Here is a 19,577-nt window from a genome sequence, read left to right as displayed (position 1 = left end):
TGAGAGAAAGAAAGGGAAATGAATACCAGACTTTGCTTGAACATCAGTGCTGGCCTGCTCCAGTAAAATTCAATGCTGTGCAGGCCTCCATGGCCCAGACTCCAGGCAAGTACTGTTCTTACAGACTGAGCCACCAGTTCCATCCTAGAGTCAACTTGGATCCCTTTAGCCACAGGTTCCAGACTTATGATGCAGACTCAAATTGCAGGCCACTTCACAGCCAGGCTAATCCAGCAACCTCAGGCTCTGATCTCCCTCAGTACTGTGCAGGCCTCAGTGGCCTCAGGCTCCAGACTGCCCCCAGTATAGGCTGGCACCTGTGACTCCAGGCCAGCACATGTGGATCCATGCTCTAGCCCCAAACTTACTCCAGCACCAGCTCTGCAATCCTGGCCTCAAATACCGTGTAAACTCCTTTGGGCAAAGACATTAAGCCAGGCTGGTACCTGTGGTCCCATGCTCCAGCTGACCCCGGGTCCAGGCCTGTCCCAGTAGACACCAGCCTGGTCCATCCACCATGGATGCAGGCTTGAGAATCACCCCTGTGTAGCATTGTCCCAGGCTGGTTCCCAAGGTCCCAGGACCCAGGCCAGCACACACAAACATGGTCTGTATACCAGTACATACACATCTAGTCCTCTACAATAGCATGCATGGACAAAGGTTCCAGAACAGCCTCCACAGCTCCAGCCTCTAGGTCATCCCAAGTGGCTCCAAGCAATAGGCCAGGAACTGTATAATCAAGCTCTGTGCCAATCCCAGACCCAGGCCAGCCACGGAAGGAGGAGTCAGGATCTATGCCTACTCCAGCAGATCCAAGATCCAGGCCCACCTCAGAAGATTCCAATGCCAGGCCAGACCCAGTTAACCAAGTCTCCATAACCATTCCTGCAGACCCAAGGTCCAGGGATTCCCCCAAGGACCCAGGACTGCAATCTCCTGCTACAGACACAGGCTCTAGGCCTGGCACCAAGACAACCCTGTGGACTTCAAAGCCATATTTAGAAACAAATGAAAATGAAAACACAGTGTATCAAAATTTATGGGCTATAGCAACAACAGTTCAAAGAGGGATTTTTATAGAAAACATACTCAAGAAAAAAGCAAAAAATAAAAGATCCCCGATACACATTCTAACATTACACATCAAGGGACTAGAAAAAACAAGAATGAACTAAGTCCAAAGTTATCAAAAAAAGAAGGAAACAAACATAAGAGCAGGGGTGGGCATTGTGGCACAGTGGACTAAACTACCACCTAAGACTCTGGCATTGCGTATCAGAGCACCAGTTCCAATTCTGGCTGCTCCACCTCCAATTCAGCTCCTGGCTAATGTCCTGGGAAAGGAGGATGGCCTGGGTGCTTGGGCCCTTGCCACCCATGTGGGAGACCAGGATGGAGTTTCTAGCTCAGGCTTCAGCCTGGCCTAGAACTGGCTGTTGCAGCATTTGTGGAGTGAACCAATTAATTTGGTTCTCTCTCTCTTACTCTCTCACTTTCTCACTCTCTTGTTCTCACTCTTCCTCTGCCTCAAACAAATAAGTAAATTCATACTTTAAAAAGAAACTTTGACTAAAAAAGACAAAAGAGAAAATAAACAAGTAAAATAAATAACACGTGAGAGGAAATATTGTAACTGATACCTCAGAAATCTGAAGTATTGTAAAAGATTACTATGAACAATTATATGCCATCAAACTGAATAGCCTAGAAGAAATGGAATAATCTCTAGACACCTACAACCTATCAAAACTGAATCATGATGAAACAGAAAATCCAAGCAGATTTTTATGAGTAAGGAGAGTCATAAAATAAGTCTCCCAATAAAGAAAATCCCAGGACCTGATGGCTCCACCCTTTCATTCTATCAAATAAAGAGCCAACACTAATCCTTCTCAAACTCTTCCAAATAATTGAAGAGTCATTTCCTCCAAACTCATTTTACATGGCCAGAATTGCTCTGATAACCAAGTCAGACAAGGCCACCATAAGAGAAGACAAAAAAGACCATATTCCTGATGAACAGATGCAAAAATCCTCAACAAAATAATAGCTAACTGAATTCAACAACTTATAAAAATGATCATTCACCACGATCATGTGGAATTCATCCCAAGGATGTAAGGATGTTTCAACATATACAAATCTATAAATATGAAATACCACATTAACAGAACCCAGGACAAAAATATATGATCTCAATAGGAACATACAGAGTACTTAACAAATTAAAAATATATTCATAATGATAAAGCTCAACAAAGTAGGTATAGAAGGAATGTACATCAACTCAAAGCTATTTTTGGCAAACTCACTGCTAACATTGTATTCAACAATGAAAAATGGAAACCTTTTTTTCTAAGATCAGGAAAAAGAAGGGATACCCACTTTTTTTTTTTATTAGACAGGTAGAGTTATAGACAGTGAGAGAGACAGAGAGAAAGGTCTTCCTTCCGTGGGTTCACCACCCAAATGGCTGCTATGGCCGGTGCTGCGCCAATCTGAAGCCAGGAGCCGGGTGTTTCCTCCCAGTCTCCCATGTAGGTGCAGGGACCCAAGCACTTGGGCCATCCTCCACTGCCTTCCCGGGCCACAGCAGAGAGCTGGGCTGGAAGAGGAGCAACTGGGACTAGAATCCAGTGCCCCAACCGGGACTAGAACGCGGGGTGCCAGTGCCGCAGGCGGAGAATTAGCCAAGTGAGTCACAGTGCCGGCCCAGGATACCCACTTTTGCCACTCTTACTCAAAAGTACTGGACGTCTTGGCCAGGACAATCAGGCAAGAGAAAAAAAATACAATGCATCCAAATCAGAAATGAAGGAAAACTGCCTCTGTTTTCAGAAGACATGATTTTATATATTGAAATATTTGCAAAATACCATCATAACCTTTAAAGTTGTTTCAACTAATATAACTGAATTCAACAAAATTTCAGGATTCCAAATCAGCATACAAAAGTCAATGGCATTTCTACACACTAACAACAAACTCTGGGAAAAAAATTTAAAAACCCATTTATAATAGCTACCAGAAATGAATTAGGAATAAATTTAACCAAGAAAGTTAAAACATTTAAATACTAAAAACCATAAAACAACGGTGAAATAAATTGAGGAGGACATGAGTAACTATAAAGACATCCTCTGTTCCTGGATTTGGATGTCTTTGTACTGTTAAAATGTCCACACTACCAAAAGTCATCTACAGATTCAATGCAGTTCCTATGAAAGTTACAATGACACTCTTTCACAGCAACTGAAGAAAAAAAATCCTAAGCAACCTTAAGCAAAATGAACACATAAAATAAAACTGGAGGCATTCAGCTATCTGACTTAAAATGTAATACAAAATATAATATTCAAAACAAGATGTCTCTAGAATATAAATAGAAATATAGAGCAATGAATTAGGATAGAGAGTCCAGGGGCTGGTATTGTGGCACAGCAGGTTAAGCTGCCATTTGCAAAGCCACCACCACACATAAAGGTGCTGGTTCGAGTATTGGCTGCTGTGTTTCTAATCCAGCTCCTTGCTATTGCACCTGTGAAAGCAGCAAAGGATGATCCCAGTACTTGGACCCCTGCTGCCCATGTGGGAGACCCAGGTGGAGTTCCTGGTTCCTGGCTTTGGCCTGGCCCAGCCCTGGCTGTTGCAGCCATTAGGGAGTGAACCAGCTGATGGGAGATACCTCTCCCCTTCACCCCTTCTGTCACTCTGCCTTTCAAATAATTTTTTTTTAAATCTTTTAAAAAAACAGAGCCCATAAATAAATCCATATATTAATTGATTTTTAGAAAAGATACCAAGAGAGGCCAGCCCTATGGTGTAGTGGGAAAAGCTACCACCGGCAGTGCCGGCATCCCATATGGGCACTGGTTCAAGCCCTGGCTGCTCCACTTCCGATCCAGCTCTCTCTTATGGCCTGGGGAAGCAGTAGAAGATGACCCAAATCTTTGGGCCCCTGCACCCACTTAGGTGACCCAGAAGAATCTCCTGGCTCCTGGATTCGGATTGGCACAGCTCCGGCCGTTGCGGCCAATTGGGTAGTGAATCAGAGGATGGAAGACCTCTCTCTCTCTGCCTCTCCTTCTCTCTGTGTAACTTAGCCTTTCAAATAAAGAAAGAAAGAAAAGATACCAACAACATATAAAAGGGAAAGGAGAATCTCTTTAGTAAGTGCTGTCAGGACAACTCGATATACAATTTCACTCATATACAAAAATCAACTCAAACTGGATTATAGACTTAAATATAAAACCAGAAACTATAAAACTCCTAAGAGAAACACTAGAAGAAAATTTCCATGACATTGGTCTGAACCATATTTTTGAATAGTGACCTGAAACCATAAGCAATAAAATAAAAAATAGACAAATGAGGATACATCAAACTGAAAAACTTCTCCACAACTGAGTTTACAATCAGAGCAAATAGAGAACATATGGAATGGGGAAAATAATTTACAAGATATACATCTGATAAAGGGTTAATATCCAAAATACACTGAATCTCGAACAACTCATTAATAAGGAAATAAATAATGAGGAAATGGGGCTGCCTCTGTGGCATACCAAGTAAAGCCACCGCCTGTGACACTGGCATCCCATATGGGTCCCAGTTTGAGTCCTGGCTGCTCTGCTCCCCATCCTGCCTCCTGTTAATGTGCCCCATGAAAAAGCAGCACTCAAATACTTGAGTCCCTGCCACTTAAATGGGAGAGCTGAACTGAGTTCCAGACTCCTGGTTTCAGCCTGGCCCAGCCCTGGCTGTTGCTGACACTGGGGATGTAAACCAGCAGGTGGAAATGCCATCTCTCTCAATCTCTCTCTCTCTCTCTCTCTCACACACACACATGAAAATACATTTAAGATTTTCAAAAAGAACTACCGCATAATCCAGTAATCCCAGTACTACATGTATATTTAAAGGAAACACAACCAGTATGTGAAAGCAATATGTTCACCACCATTTTCATTTCGGCCATTCACAATAGCCAGAGTATGGAGTCAACCAAAATGTCCATCAATATATGAATGGATAGAGAAAATGTGCTATATATACACACAAAAGAATAATATTCTTAAAATAGAAGGAAATATTGTCCTTTGTGATAATTTGGCAGGATCTGTAGGACATTATGTTAAGCAAAATAAGCCACGAACTCAAAGACAAACACCACAATATCTCACTTGTATGTTACATCTAAAGTCACCAAAATACAGATTACAATGCTGATCATCAGGGGTGGGGTTTGCAGGTGGTAGAAGAGATACTATTCAAATGATATAGAATGTCAATTAAATAGGAGGAATACATTCAAGTGATACATTGTATATTTTGCTATAGTTAATAACAATGTGTTATATACTTGAAAAGTATATAACAAATAAGCATATGATGTTATATATGCTAATTAGCTGTTATATATGCTAATTAGTCATTCCAAAATGTATACATCCTTACAGACAACATATTGCACGTGAGAAATATATACAATTCTTATTTTTCAATTAAAAATTATTTTTGTCTGTAACACTAGCCAATAATCATCAAAAATGAGAGCACCAAAAAACATGAAATATCTAGAGAAAATCAGCAAAATATATGAAAAGCCAGTAAGCAAAAACTACAAACATTGCTAAAAATAGTAAAAGAAGACCTAAAAAAAAGGAATACTCTTTTTCTTGGATCAGAACACCATGTTGTCAAGATAGCAGTCTTTTCTAAATTGATCCATAGATTACCCCCAACAAATTTTTAGCAGGCCTTTTACACACAATTTTTCAAAACTATTCTAAGATTAATATGGAAGTTCAAAAGACCTATAATAACTGAAATATTTTTTGAAAAACTTTTAAAGCAATGTTGAACAATTTTTACCACCTGATTTCAGGAATTCTTAAAAAGTCACAGTATTAAAGAGACTATTATTGACATAAAGAATTAAATGGAATAGAAATTATAGCAGTATCAATAATTTATTGACAAATATACCAAGCTAATCTAATGGAAGAAAAAAAGTTATTTTGATAAGTACTCTAATGACTGAATAATAGAACAGAAAAATGGATCAACACATCAGTCCCACAATACACAAATTTATGTGAAAGGGAGCTTAGAATTCAATACAAAAGTAAAAACTAATATAGGAGAAAATATTTCAATCCTTGCTATAGGTAATTTTTTATACCAAAAATAGTTCTATTTTATTGTATATAAAAAGTTTCCTGGGGCTGGCACTGTCAAACAGTGGGTTAATGCCCTGGCCTGAAGTGCGGTCATCCCATATGGGCACCTATTTGAGACCCGGCTGCTCCAATTCCAATCCAGCGCTCTGCTATGGCCTGGGAGGGCAGTGGAGGATGGCCCAAGTCCTTGGGCCCCTGCACCCAAGTGGGAGACCTGGAGGAAGCTCCTGGCTTCCGACAGGCGCAGCTCCAGCCATTGCGGCCAGTTGGGGAGTGAACCAGCAGATGGAGGACCTCTCTCTTTCTTTTTTCTTTTTCTTTCTCTCTCTGCCTCTCCCCTCTCTCTTTCAAATAAATAAATGAATCTTTACAAAAAAGTCTCCTCTTCTTAAAAGTTAAAAAGTGAAAGACAAGTCACAGACCTGGAAAAAATACTAACAATACAGGTATCTGAGAAAGGGACTTGAACCACAAATAATATAACGGATTTTTCTGATCAATAATCACAGGCAATTTAAATATATTGATAATTGCCATTAGTAAACACTTCACTAAAATGTTCTCAATAAGCTCACTGATAACTTTCCAGTATCTTTAGTTCTCAGGGAAATTCAAATGAAATCCACAACCAAACACTAAGTCACACCTTCTAAATGGTTACATTTTTAAATGTTTCAGAAGACCAAAACAAGTGGAGCAATCAGAACTTCATAACACTAATGTTAGCACTGCAAAATGATACAAGAACTTTGGAAAACATTTTAGCAGTTTCTTTTTTTTTTTTTTTTTGACAGGCAGAGTTAGAGAGAGAGAGAGAGACAGAGATAAAGGTCTTCCTTTCATTGGTTCACCCCCCAAATGGCCGCTACGGCCAGCGCTGCACCAATCTGAAGCCAGGAGCCAAATGCTTCCTCCTGGTCTCCCTGCACTCCCAGGCCACAGCAGAGAGCTGGACTGGAAGAGGAGCAACTGGGACAAAATCCGGTGCCACAAGCGGGACTAGAACCTAGATTACCAGCATCACAGGCAGAGGATTAGCCTAGTGAGCCGCGGCGCTGGCCAGCAGTTTCTTAAAACCGTAAGTATACTCTACCATAGTCCCCAGCCCTTCTAACCCTAGAAATTCCCCAAAGAGAAAACAAAACTTATGTCCATATGAAAACATTTTTTCTTAATTGTCCATAGACACTTCATGATAAAAGAAGGACCAAAATACCTATCAAACAATAAATAGGTAGACAACATATGGTATAACCATATGTTACACACTTAAAGCATGAACAGATCTCAAAAATATACCAAGTGAACAAACTGAAACAGACTACGAATTGTATAAATATATTAACATGAAATTACAATAAATTATTATATTTATATATATAGTCTATAGAGACAACAAACAGAAGCATAGGCATTTCAAAACAACCTTCAATAATACGAGAAGTCTTCAAAAAGTTCAAGGAAAATATTTAGTATCAAAAAAACTATGCATGGGTTTCAAGAATTTTTGACAACAAAGATCTTTTAATTTCATTTTCCACAAATATCTTGAAGTACCCCTGTGTGTCACCATGTGACTATTTCTTTTATTTTATTAGCACATAATATGTACTAAATGTAAAACTTCCAATGAATGCAAATGAATATCCCTTTGCAGAAATAATCACTACTAGCTGACAGCTGTGCATGCTATCAAAGAAAACATACTTTAGATAAACATGAGCATTTATCTGAAAGTTTACAATTTGTTTTTTATTGACAGTGTATCTTGGAGATGTTCTCATAAGTATATGCAAATTTATCTAATTGACTATAAAAAGTTTTATAGTTTCTCAGGATGGACAACACTACAGTTTATCTCACAATTGTTTGGCCTTTATGCACCCATACTTTTTAAGTAGCTGTGTCTGATAAAAGAATTAATGTGCAAAAGGCATGCAAATATGAAACCTCTGAAGAATGTGAAATTTCTTTCCAGATAAGGAAGTAACATTTTAAACTTCTTCCATACTTGATTCTACAGTAAAAATATTTAAATTATCTTATTCATATATTAGGCATATTTAATATACTTATTGATCTTTTGTGTTTTTGTATCTATCCATTGATGCATTTTATTAATACCAATTGTTTAACAGAATATCATTTCATTACTATTTAAAATATTATTACATATTAAGCATATATGCTTTTTTCTTTTTCCTCTCATCTATGCTCTTTAAATATTTTCTGCATTCAGACTAGAACGATTTTATATAAATTACTGTATATAAAATGTTTGCTAAAGATGATACTACTGTATATTAAATAATTATTGTAGACATAATTTCTCTTTGGCACAGGTGATAAAACTTCAATAAAGGAAGTGAAATATTTGTAACTGTTTTTATATAATTTTTCATCCAACACTACCAACATATCACCAATTATAAGAAAAAGGTAATATTTTAAAATGCTGCTCACAAACACATTAATTTTATTTTATATATAATTTTTTCTAATATGTTAGTAAAATGAAACTTGGATTTTACTTTTGTTGTTATTTGTATAGCGCCTTTTTCCTTTTGTTTATTTACTATCACTGAAATTAGTTTATTTATGTGATCTATTTATACAAATTAAATAATTTTGACTGAAAAAGTTTGGAAATTGTGAAATATTTTAGCATACTACATATTCATCAGATACTTGAAATGTGAAAAACACGAATAAAGTGAGCAATTGTGTATCTATGGGTAGTGCCAGAGAAATACGGACATACTAGCACCAAACGAACGATTTAAATTTAGGTAACTGACCTCTTGGGAACCGCACGGCATCGGTTTGCAGACGCCGCCCTGAGCTTCCCGAAGATGGCTGCCTTCTCGCTAGCACCCAGGGATCCCTACGATCAGAGAAGGTGGAGCGGAGTCTTTCCAATGCTGAAAGGGAAAATAAAACTGTCAGCACGGAGTAACAGTAAAATTATCCTTCCAAACTGAGAATAAAGTAAGAGACTTCCCCACAAACAAACCTGAGAGAGTTGGTCACAAGAAAACCGGTGATTTCTGTTAGTACCTGACGGTCTTCACGCTACGCACACGGGACGCCGCACGAGTTTCGCGCGACACGTGATGAAAACGGAGACCCAGATGAAGAGCATGCGCGAACAGCACCAGGAGGGGAAAGTCAATATCGCGCCCTCTGCTGGTGGCAGGTGGTAATGGCAATTGGCTGAAATTTCAGCCTTAGGAATGCACGCAACATTCTAACAGCTACATTATATTGGTTACCAGGTGGTAACTAAGGTTGGCCCAAAAACCCAGCAGATGCCATAAACTCCGCCCCTGGGAGGAAAGCAGGTGTAAAAATGTTTTTAAATTGCCTCAGATAAAATGCAATAGTGGCGAGCTGGCACCGCGACTCACTAGGCTAATCCTCTGCCTGTAACGCCGGCACACCAGGTTCTAGTCCCGGATTGGGCGCGAGGTTCTGTCTTGGTTGCTCCTCTTCCAGGCCAGCTCTCTGCTGTGGCCCGGGAGTGCAGTGGAGGATGGCCCAGGTGCTTGGGCCCTGCACCCCATGGGAGACCAGGAGAAGCACCTGGCTCCTGCCTTCGGATCAGCACGGTGTGCTGGCCGCGGTGGCCACTGTAGGGTGAACCAACGGCAAAGGAAGACCTTTCTCTCTGTCTCTCTCTCTCACTGTCCACTCTGCTTGTCAAAAAAAAAAAATGCAATAGTGGAAGGAACTTAATGCAAATCATGAAAAATGTTCATTAATAAACACAAAAGTAGGAAAATTTGGAATAGACATAAAAACAGAAGGCAAAAATATAAAACAAAGGAGAACATGATTAGCATTTAAAATGTTAATAATTACTTTAAATTTTAAAAGGTTTAAACATTCTAATTACAACAGAAATTTTCAGACTGGTGGGTAAAGCAAGTCCTAAAGACAGGCTGTTTAAAGGAGAAACAGCTTACATTCAAAGGAAACTTTAGCTTGAAAATTATACTATGGGAGCAGGTGTAGCAAACAACAGTAAGTGTAAGAAAACCTGAGTGGGTAAATTAAGGCGAGAAAAAATTAAGAAAAGGAATATAAATAGAGATAAGAGATATTTCATTATTAAAGGATCCATCTTACAAGAATATCAGAAATGAAAATTCTGGGATATCTAGTGACATATCATCAAAGTACTGAATTCTTAACTACATCTTTATTTCTTTGGATATATTAGGCATTTTTAGTTGAATGTCTGATAGCTCTATTATTTGCTTATCTTGTGTATCTATTTGTATTTTATCAGCTGGGTTTTGGTCACCTTCATTTCTTTTAATTATCCTGATCATTATAAATAATGTCACACAAACTATATATGAACATTTAAACTTTAAGTTCACAGTGGCTAAACAACTAATTGCACTATCATTTTTCCAGGTCCTTAATCCCACCAGAAGTTCAAACCATTCAAAATTGGGTTTTAGTACCTTGTAGTAGTTGTCTGGTTTCATGTTTATCATACTTCTCAGAATGTACATAGCCTTCAGTGTCCCAGCCAAACCTTGCAGAATTCGCATCCATCTCTCACCATACAGACACTGAGGAGCAAGCCTGGAACTCTGCTTTTCCCTGTGTCTTGGTGCACGAGTCACAAGTTTGTTTATTGTTTAACCTCTAAGTAAATAGCTATCTGAACCTGGAAGGCCCTCATGAGGAAAGACAGCTGCAAATGTTAGGTTCATTTCTGTGGATCTTTGCTCTGTAATATTTACTTGCCTTTGTTACCTTGTTAGTCCTCCAATCTCTCACCATGCATACTCTCTGCTCTTTTATCCAAATTTCTGTCTCTGCCCCACTCTCTCTTCAGGGTTTTCAAGTTCTACTCAGAGTGGAAGCCAAGTAGAACTCAAAGTAATCTGAATTACCCAGTCTGCCTCGATGAGAAAAACTCCTCCGATGTACAAGTTATCAGACATCCCAGGGTTTAGCACACCTTTGGCAACAATATCAGACATTATTTATTTGATGCAGTTTTCTTGAGATTCTTGATACCTTTGTTAAAACCCAGTGTAGAAGTTTTTTTCATTAATATGTGCTAATACAGGAACATGTAGACACCTGTAACTGTAATATGCACCTAATTTACATAATTGTTCCCCATAAGGAGGTACATGTACCTCTAGCATAGAGCCCATAGTATCACAGGTGTATTGAAGAAACATTTATTGAATCAATTAAATTAATTGGAATAATTGAACCAAATTCTGACCTAAAGATCCACTTGCTTGTGAGGATCATGTGCTTCAAAACAAATTGCCCGTCTTCTTAATTTTACACTAATTGGCTTCATGGATAAAAAGCTACATGCTAGGCATCATTTCTGTGGTACAGTGGGTTAACTCACTAATTGGAGTACCCGCATGCCATGTGGGAGTACTGGGATGGAGTCCCACCTCTGCCTCTGCTTCCAACTCAGCTTTCTGTTGGCTCACCTGCAAGCCATTAGGTGATGGCTCAGGTACGTCAGTCCCTGACAAGATGGAGTTCCTGGCTCCTGGCTTCAGCCTGGTGCATCCCCAGCTGTTAGAGACAATTGGGGAGTGAACTAGTAGAAGGAAAACAACTCTTTCGCTGTTGCTCTGTCTTGCTCCTGTCCTACCTCTTTTTCTTTCTCTCTCTGCCTTTCAAATAAATAAAACACGAATGATCATTTTTAAAAGAGATAGGTATTTAAAAAGCTACAAAGTAAAGCATTCCATTATATATATATATTCCGTTATATATGGTATGCGAAGGTGTCTGCTTGCAGAAATGACAGGTGGGCCTATTTAGGCACTCCTACACTGCTGAAGAAATCTAGAAAAACCTGGGGAAAATATCAAAGCCATTGTGTGAAGACACAAGTCCACAGGAGCAAGGGTTTAAAAGAACAAGAACTCAGAAGAGTCTCCCATGTGATGAGAAAGAAATTCAATACACCTTTTCCCTTCAGGTTTTTGCTGATTTAAAGGAGACAGCTGAGAACACAAAGTGATAAGCAGAAAGTTATAGCTGAGAAGCTGAACTGGACTTTGGCAGTCTTCCAAAACCTAGTAAAGACAGGGTGGTATTCAGGGTCCTCTAAAACTAGAGGCTTTCTGAAAAGTCCCCAAGAGTTCATCTGCCATCCTTGAGGGTATAAGTTGTGCATATGAGCCAGAAAACTTCGGAACTAGCTGTAAAATGTCTCAATCTCTAATTGCTCCGAGATGAACTGCCCCCACTTTAACTGTCTCATGTTAGCAAAAACAAATGTTCCCTGAAGGAAAATAAAATCATTTAGTTTCCAAATACCTCCATACTAACTCATACAGAAAATCCTGTTTACAATCAAAACTAACCACACATGCAAAATATTAAGAATGCTTAACATTGAAGGGGGAATTAAATTTCTAGTTAATGTCTTTGATGGTGTCACTCTGAACATAGAATATAATGTGTATTGAGCATCTGAAGAGTCAAATCTTGCCTAATGACTTTGTGTATCATCTATTTTGTCCTATTTTCATATGTACTTGAAGAGAATATGTATTCTGTAGTTATGAGGAGTATTGTTCTATATATATGTGGACTAGGACAATATTAAATATTCTTACTATTTTCTTTTTATTACTTTCAGAGCTAGATGAGTTAAATTCTCAATCGGTTTCTATGCATTTCTTTTTAGTCTTGCCTCTTCCTTTATTTTGTACACCAAGGCTCTATTATTGTAGAAATAAAATGTCAAGATGTTTATATCTTCTGGGCCAGCACTGTGACCTAGCAGGTTAAGCCACCATCTGTACTGCCTGTTCAATCCCTGGCTGATCCACTTCTATTCAAGCTCCCTGCCAATGTGCCTGGGAAAGCAACGGAAAATGGCCCAAGCCTGTGGGCCCCTTCACCACACATGGGGAGACCCGGAAGAAGCTCCTGGCTCCTGGATTCAGTCTAGCCCAGCTCTGACCATTTTGGCCATCTGAGGAGTGAATCAGCAGATAGAAGATTCTCTCTCTCTCTAACTCTGCCTTTCAAATAAAATAAATAAATTTGGGGGGTACAAAAGATGTTTGTATCTTCCTCTTGAATTCAACTTCTTATCTGTTTTTACAAACTTTTCCCTAGTTACAATTTGCCCCTTAAATCTACCTTATCTAATATATAGATAACATCATTTGCCTTTGGTTCATTGTCCCATTGTGTTCATTTTTCCCATTCTTTGTTATCGGCTATGCAATTCATGTTTAGGATTCTGTATTTCCTGAAAATCATTCACTTTCAAAATGGAGTATCTAGCCTGTTTATATTTAATTCCTGACATAGGTGGATTTGTATCTTCCATATTATTACATCTGCTGTTTGTTCTTTAGAACATTAATACAGAATATGCTCAGGAGAAAACAACAAAACTGCCAACAATAACTTTTCAAAAGACAACTTCATTTTTAATATTAAGTACAATACTAAATTTGAGAAGCCAGGGTAGGTGTTTGGTTCAGCGATTAAGACACTGCTTGGGATGCTCACATCCCTTCTGGGAGAGCCTGAGTTTGGGTCCTGGCTCTGCTTCCAATTCAAACTTCCTGCTATTGTGCACTCCGGGATGCAGTGGGTGATGCCTCAAGTACCTGGGCCACTACCTTCCACATGGGGAATAATGATTGGGTTCCAGGCCCCTGACTTCAGCCTGGCCCAGCCTCAGAGTTGTAGGCATTTGGGGATTTGGGGAGTACACCAGGAAATGTTTTCTCTCACTCACTCTTGCTCTCTCTGCCTTCCAAGTAAAATGAAAATAAACAGAAAATTTTTAAAAATGTTAAAACCTTGGTATGTCCAAATCACTGTATTTGTGAAATAGTTTGAAGAATCATTAGCAATTGGAATTTCCTTTAAATTATCTACTTACAAGCTCAATTGATTTAAACAGACTTCATTTTTATGTCATAAGTTATTTCAATTACATTGAAAACAATATTTAAAATTGTCATTGCAGATTATAGATGAATAACTTAAAGAGAATGATGGTGAAATCCATTTTTACTACAGAATTTAGCTGCAGGGTGACAGTTTTTTAAAAAGATTTTATTTGTTTGAGAGGCAGTTACAGAAAGAGAGAGGGAGAGACAGAGAAAGGTCTTCCATCTTCTGGTTCAGTCCCCAAATGGACACAATGGCTGGAGCTGGGCTGACACAAAGCCAGCAGCCAGAGGCTTTGTCTGGGTCTACCACATGGAGCCAGGGTCTCCCACACAGGTGCAGGGGCCCAAGCATTTGGGTCATCTCCCACTGCCTTCCCAGGTCACAAGCAGAGAGCTGGATCTGGATCAGAAGAGGAGCAGACAGGACACGAGCCAGCACCCATACGGAATGCCAGCACTGCAGTTACAGACTTAAACTTCTACCACAGTGCTGGCCCCTAGATGACAAATTTTAAAGTGGGTGTCTCAGCTGTTGGAAGAACAGTTTTTTTTTTCTTTTCATACTATTTGTTGAACTCTTTACTTAGTATACGATTAATGTTATGTGTATAAAGTTAATTGAAAAAAGTAAGAATGGGAATAGGAGAGGGATGAGAAAAAAGGGTCAGAGTGTGGGTGGGAGGGAGAGTAGGGTGAAAAGAATCACTATTTTCCTAAAATTGTATATATGAAATGCATGAAGTTGTATACTTTACGTAAAAGGTTTCTAGGTAATAAAATAAAATAAAATGGGTTGCCTAATGCCATACATTCTTCACCTTATTGCACATATTTCTACAGGGTTGTGAGGGGATTCCTCTTGATGCAAGTTAGTATATAAGATTTAGGAACTTTCTGCATCAACAAAACAGATCCATTCTTTTACCCACAATCATAAGAAGCCAGGGGCATGTGTTGCAGTTCAGCAGGTTAAGCTGCTGCCTGTGACACCGGAATCCCAAGTGAGCAATCCCAAGTGACACTCCTGGATGGGAGCTTTGCTTCGCATCCAGTTCCCTTCTAATGCACCTGGGAGGCACCCACGTGGGTGACTCAGATGGAGGTTTTGGATCCTGGCTCCAGCCTGGCCCTGTCCAAGCTATTGCAGCCATTTGGGGAGTGAACCAGGAGATGGGAGATCTCTCTCTCTCTCTCTCTCTAACTCTGCTTTTCAAAGAAAGAAAGGAAAGATGTTTTTAAAAATAAGAAATTAAAACTCACTCTTTCACCCTTCACTAAGAAACTAGTCTGATTATCTTCACTAAATCTCTCATTTTACAACAACTCTTGAGTAGGAGTCCATTCACTTACAATATGGTAGCACTCTTTATCTCCTTAATGTAATAGTTACTTATGAAAGAGTTAATTCCAAGCAGATGATGCCAACTTTCATTCTCTTGTGACAATAATACATTTTACTTTAAAGTTAATTTCTAATTAAACATGGAATTACTAATATAAATCAAAATACACATTGATAGATTCCCTTCCCCCAAATGACTACATTTTTAGATGTGTGTGTGTGTGTGTATACACACATATTCCTTAATTCAAAGGATGACCGAGTAACAATCAATTTGTTTCAACCAGAGACTTCAAACAATGATATCAAGAAATATTTTCAGAACAGTTCTGATGTTATAAAGATTATAAACACAATTTTTATTCCTTTTCATTGTTAAGTGTAGGTAATACATACAAGTTTTTTTTATTTTTGTGTGAAACTCATGGAATCACTTATATCTTGCATTTCTAATATAAATAAATTTTAGGTTAGGGGAGATGTGAAAATATGAAACAATATCACAGCTTTCAAATGAGATCAAAATGACCTAAGACTACTTTCTAAAGGTTTCAATGCAAATGAAGGGAAACAATACAAATAAAGCAAGATTAAACAGCTAAGGTAGTAACATTTAAAAGTATACATACACATATTCCAGTTCGAGTCTAATGCTAAATATGACTTATGTGTTAACATTTCAAATCAAGCCCTTATTTGTACAAAGATTTTCTTATTTCCCTAAATACCTGCTGGCCTCATGTATTCTAGAAGAAGATGTGGTATATTATCACCATCTTGAAAATAAATATGGACATGAATACTTATTAGGATTTTGCAGGTTTATATACAAAACAAGAAGATAAATAGCTTCTTTGGAGATGAATGTATGATTTAGCACAAGTAAACAAATAGTTAAAAGATGGTATCGACAAAATTTAGGATTCAACTAGTAAATGTATATTTGTTAATTTAAGTGTTTATGATAGTTAATTTTACTATTGTAAATAGCAATAAATACTTCTATAACCAAAAAAGTTTCAAGATTATGCAGAATTCATCTTTATTCAACTTCCCCAAATATCATCACCTTATATGATTAGAGTACTATTGCCAGAAACATGAAATTATTACTGACAGAATACTATTAACTAATATACCAAACTCTTTCAAGTATCACCAGTCGTCACATTAATATCCTTACATCCAGGAGCCTGTATGGTATTTAGTTGTCATGCCTTTCAACTTGGGAAAGTGTCCTGATTCTGACACTTTTGAACAGTACTGATCAGTTATTTTATAATCATATGGTTTTTATTTTTCCATTTGTTAATGTGTCCTATCACATTTATTGATTTGGGAATGTTGAACCATCCCTGCATACCAAGGATAAGACCCACTTGATCTGGTTGAGTGATCTTTCTGATGTGTTGTTAAATTCAATCAGCTAATATTTTGTTGAGGATATTTGCATCTATGTTCATCATGGATTTTGGCCTATAGTTCTCTTTCTTTGTTGTATTTTTTTTCTAGTTTTAGAATTAAGGTGACGCTGGCCTCATAAAAAGAGTTTAGGGGGCCGGCTCTGTGGTGCAGTGGCTTAAAGCCCTGGCCTGAAGCGCCAGCATTCCATATGGGTGCCAGGTCTAGTCCTGGCTGCTCCTCTTCCAATACAGCTCTCTGCTTTGGGCTGGGAGGGAAGTGGAAGATGGCCTAGGTGCTTGGGCCCCTGCACCCACGTAGGAGACCTGGAGGAAGCTCCTGGCTCCTGGCTTCGGCTCAGCTCAGCTCCGGCCATTGCAGCCATCTAGGGAGTGAAGCAGCGGATGGAGGACCTCTCTCTGTGTCTCTACCTCTCTCTGTAACTCTTTCAAATAAATAAAAAATAAAATCTTTTAATAAAAAAGTTTAGGAGGATTCTTTCCTTTTAAATTATTTTGAATAGTTTGAGAAGAATTGGAATTAGTTCTTATTTAAAAGTTTGGTAGAGGGGCCAGCACTGTGGTGTAGTGGGTGAGGGTGCCACCTGCAGTGCCGGCATCCCATATGGGCTCTGGTTCAAGTGTCGGCTGCTCCACTTCCAATCCAGCTCTGTTCTATGACCTGGGGAGGCAGTAGAGGATGGCCCAAGTCCTTGGGCCCCTGCACCCACGTGGGGGACCTGGAAGAAGCTCCTGGCTCCTGGCTCCTGGCTTCAGATCAGCATAGCTCCAGCCATTGTGGCCAACTGGGGAGTGAACCATCAGATGGAAGGCCTCTCTCTCTCTCTCTCTCTCTCTCTCTCTCTCTGCCTCTCCTTCTCTCTGTGTGTAACTTTGAATTTCAAATAAATAAATAAATCTTTCAAAAGAATTTGGTAGAATAGAGTTAACTATATGTGTATAAAGTTAATTGAAAATAGATATAACTTAAAAATAAGAGAATAAGAAAGGGAAGGTGAAGAGGGGTGGGAGTGTGGGTCAGAGGGCGGGCATTGGTGTAAGCATCACCATGACCCTAAAGTTGTAATTATGAAATTTATGAAGTTTATAACTGTAAAGCAGTATAGTTCTGTATACATTCCTGTGAATTTACTTCAAAGGGTACAGCTTAAAAGCTTGTCATGGGATCCCAAATTCTCTTAAGCTGGGTGGTAAAAATAGCATTCTAAGTTTTATAGAAATCATATGGATAGGATTAAGTGTTAAAGTGATCATATAAATAGGATATATGTTTGATAGTAATAATAGAATTAAAAAGGAGTGAATTCTCCAACATGGGAAGCAGTCCACACAGCAGACTCGTAGAATGACAATCACCTTAAGTAGCACTCTGACCTCAGAATCAACCCTTAAGGCATTCTGGTTCGGCTGAAAAGCCCAGGGTAACATTTCAGGCATGGAAAGCCAAGACACTGTGGCAACAAATGTTCTACATAAAGGACCACTGTGGGCGAGACCTCAGTGGAAAGAAGTGGGCACCAAAGAAGGATGTACTTTCTTCTGAAGGGAGGATAGAGCTTCCACTTTGCCTAAGGCCTTGTTGAAATACTGAAAGAGTTTGTGGATTCAAAAGGCTCCATAGCATAGCCAGCTCTTGTCAAGAGCCTCAGGTGGTTACTGACATCATACACAAAATTGTTAATTGTTAAATAAACAACAGGGGTCACTGTGCACTGACTTCCTATGCAGGATCTCTGTCTTCAAAGAGTTGTATTATAAGACTTAATGGTAAAACTTGTTCTCAAAGAATTATTTCATTTCAGTGTATTAAGTGGAGGATATTCTATGTCACACAAATTATAGTTATGTCTAAGTGTTCACAGAAGGTGTATCTCTTTAAAGATAATTAAGTTTCAAAAAAAACAGTGAAATTACCACCAAGATGCAATGACTGTGAACAGCCCTTGTCTGGACTGTTGAGGAACAGTTTTGTTCTTTTTTTTTTTCTTAATATTTTTGGTCTTAATTTTTGTTGTTTTTATATTTTTTCTTTCTCTCTCTTTTTTTCTTTTCCTCTCTCATACAAATGCTGAACTCTTTACCTAGAATGGAATTAATCTTCTGTGTATAAAATTAAATGGAAATAGATCTTAGTAAAAAACAAGACTGGAAACAGGAGAGAGAAGAGGAAGAGGTGTGGGAGTGTGGATGGGAGGGCGGGTAGAGTGGAAAGAATTACTAGGTTCCTAAAGCTCTATTTATGAAATGTCTGGAAACAAAAAAAAGGTTTGATAGAATTCAGCAGTGAAGCTATCTAGTCCTGGGGTTTTCTTTGTTGGAAGGGTCTTTATTACTGATTGAATCTCCATCTTGGTTATTGGTCTGTTTATGTTTTCTATATGTCTTCAAATTGGAAAATCTAGAACAAATGGTTAGATTTCTGTATGCATACAATATACCAAAAATTGAGTCGTGAAGACATAGAAAACCTAAATAGACCAATAATCGGTAATATTTTCTCCTTTTAATTGATATATACCTTTAGTATACAATCATTATAAACTATGCAAATATCCTCAACTGGATAATTTTCAATGTATCACCAGTTCACAAGTGTACTAAATATCATTAAAGGAGTCCGTAGAAATTGTTGCAAAAGTATAGAATAAGGATGTGATAGTTCAAATGAAAGTAGTAACTATAAAATGTAATTTCATTTTTCCTA

At 38.5% G+C, this 19,577-nt stretch overlaps 1 long non-coding RNA gene across 1 annotated transcript in view; it reads right to left on the bottom strand.

Moving 5' to 3' along the window:
- Positions 1-19,577, bottom strand: part of LOC133753648 (uncharacterized) — a 160,329-nt gene that overhangs the window by 15,945 nt on the left and 124,807 nt on the right. Inside the window, exon 3 of the long non-coding RNA XR_009865077.1 lies at positions 8,987-9,109. This is a non-coding gene — a long non-coding RNA (uncharacterized LOC133753648). The remainder of the gene's footprint in view (positions 1-8,986; positions 9,110-19,577) is intronic.

Source organism: Lepus europaeus, chromosome X, assembly GCF_033115175.1.
Source record: "Lepus europaeus isolate LE1 chromosome X, mLepTim1.pri, whole genome shotgun sequence".
Taxonomy (NCBI): Eukaryota; Metazoa; Chordata; class Mammalia; order Lagomorpha; family Leporidae; genus Lepus; species Lepus europaeus.
The sequence above is the reverse complement of the archived record's forward strand: the minus strand, read 5'-3'. Positions and strand labels throughout refer to the sequence as shown.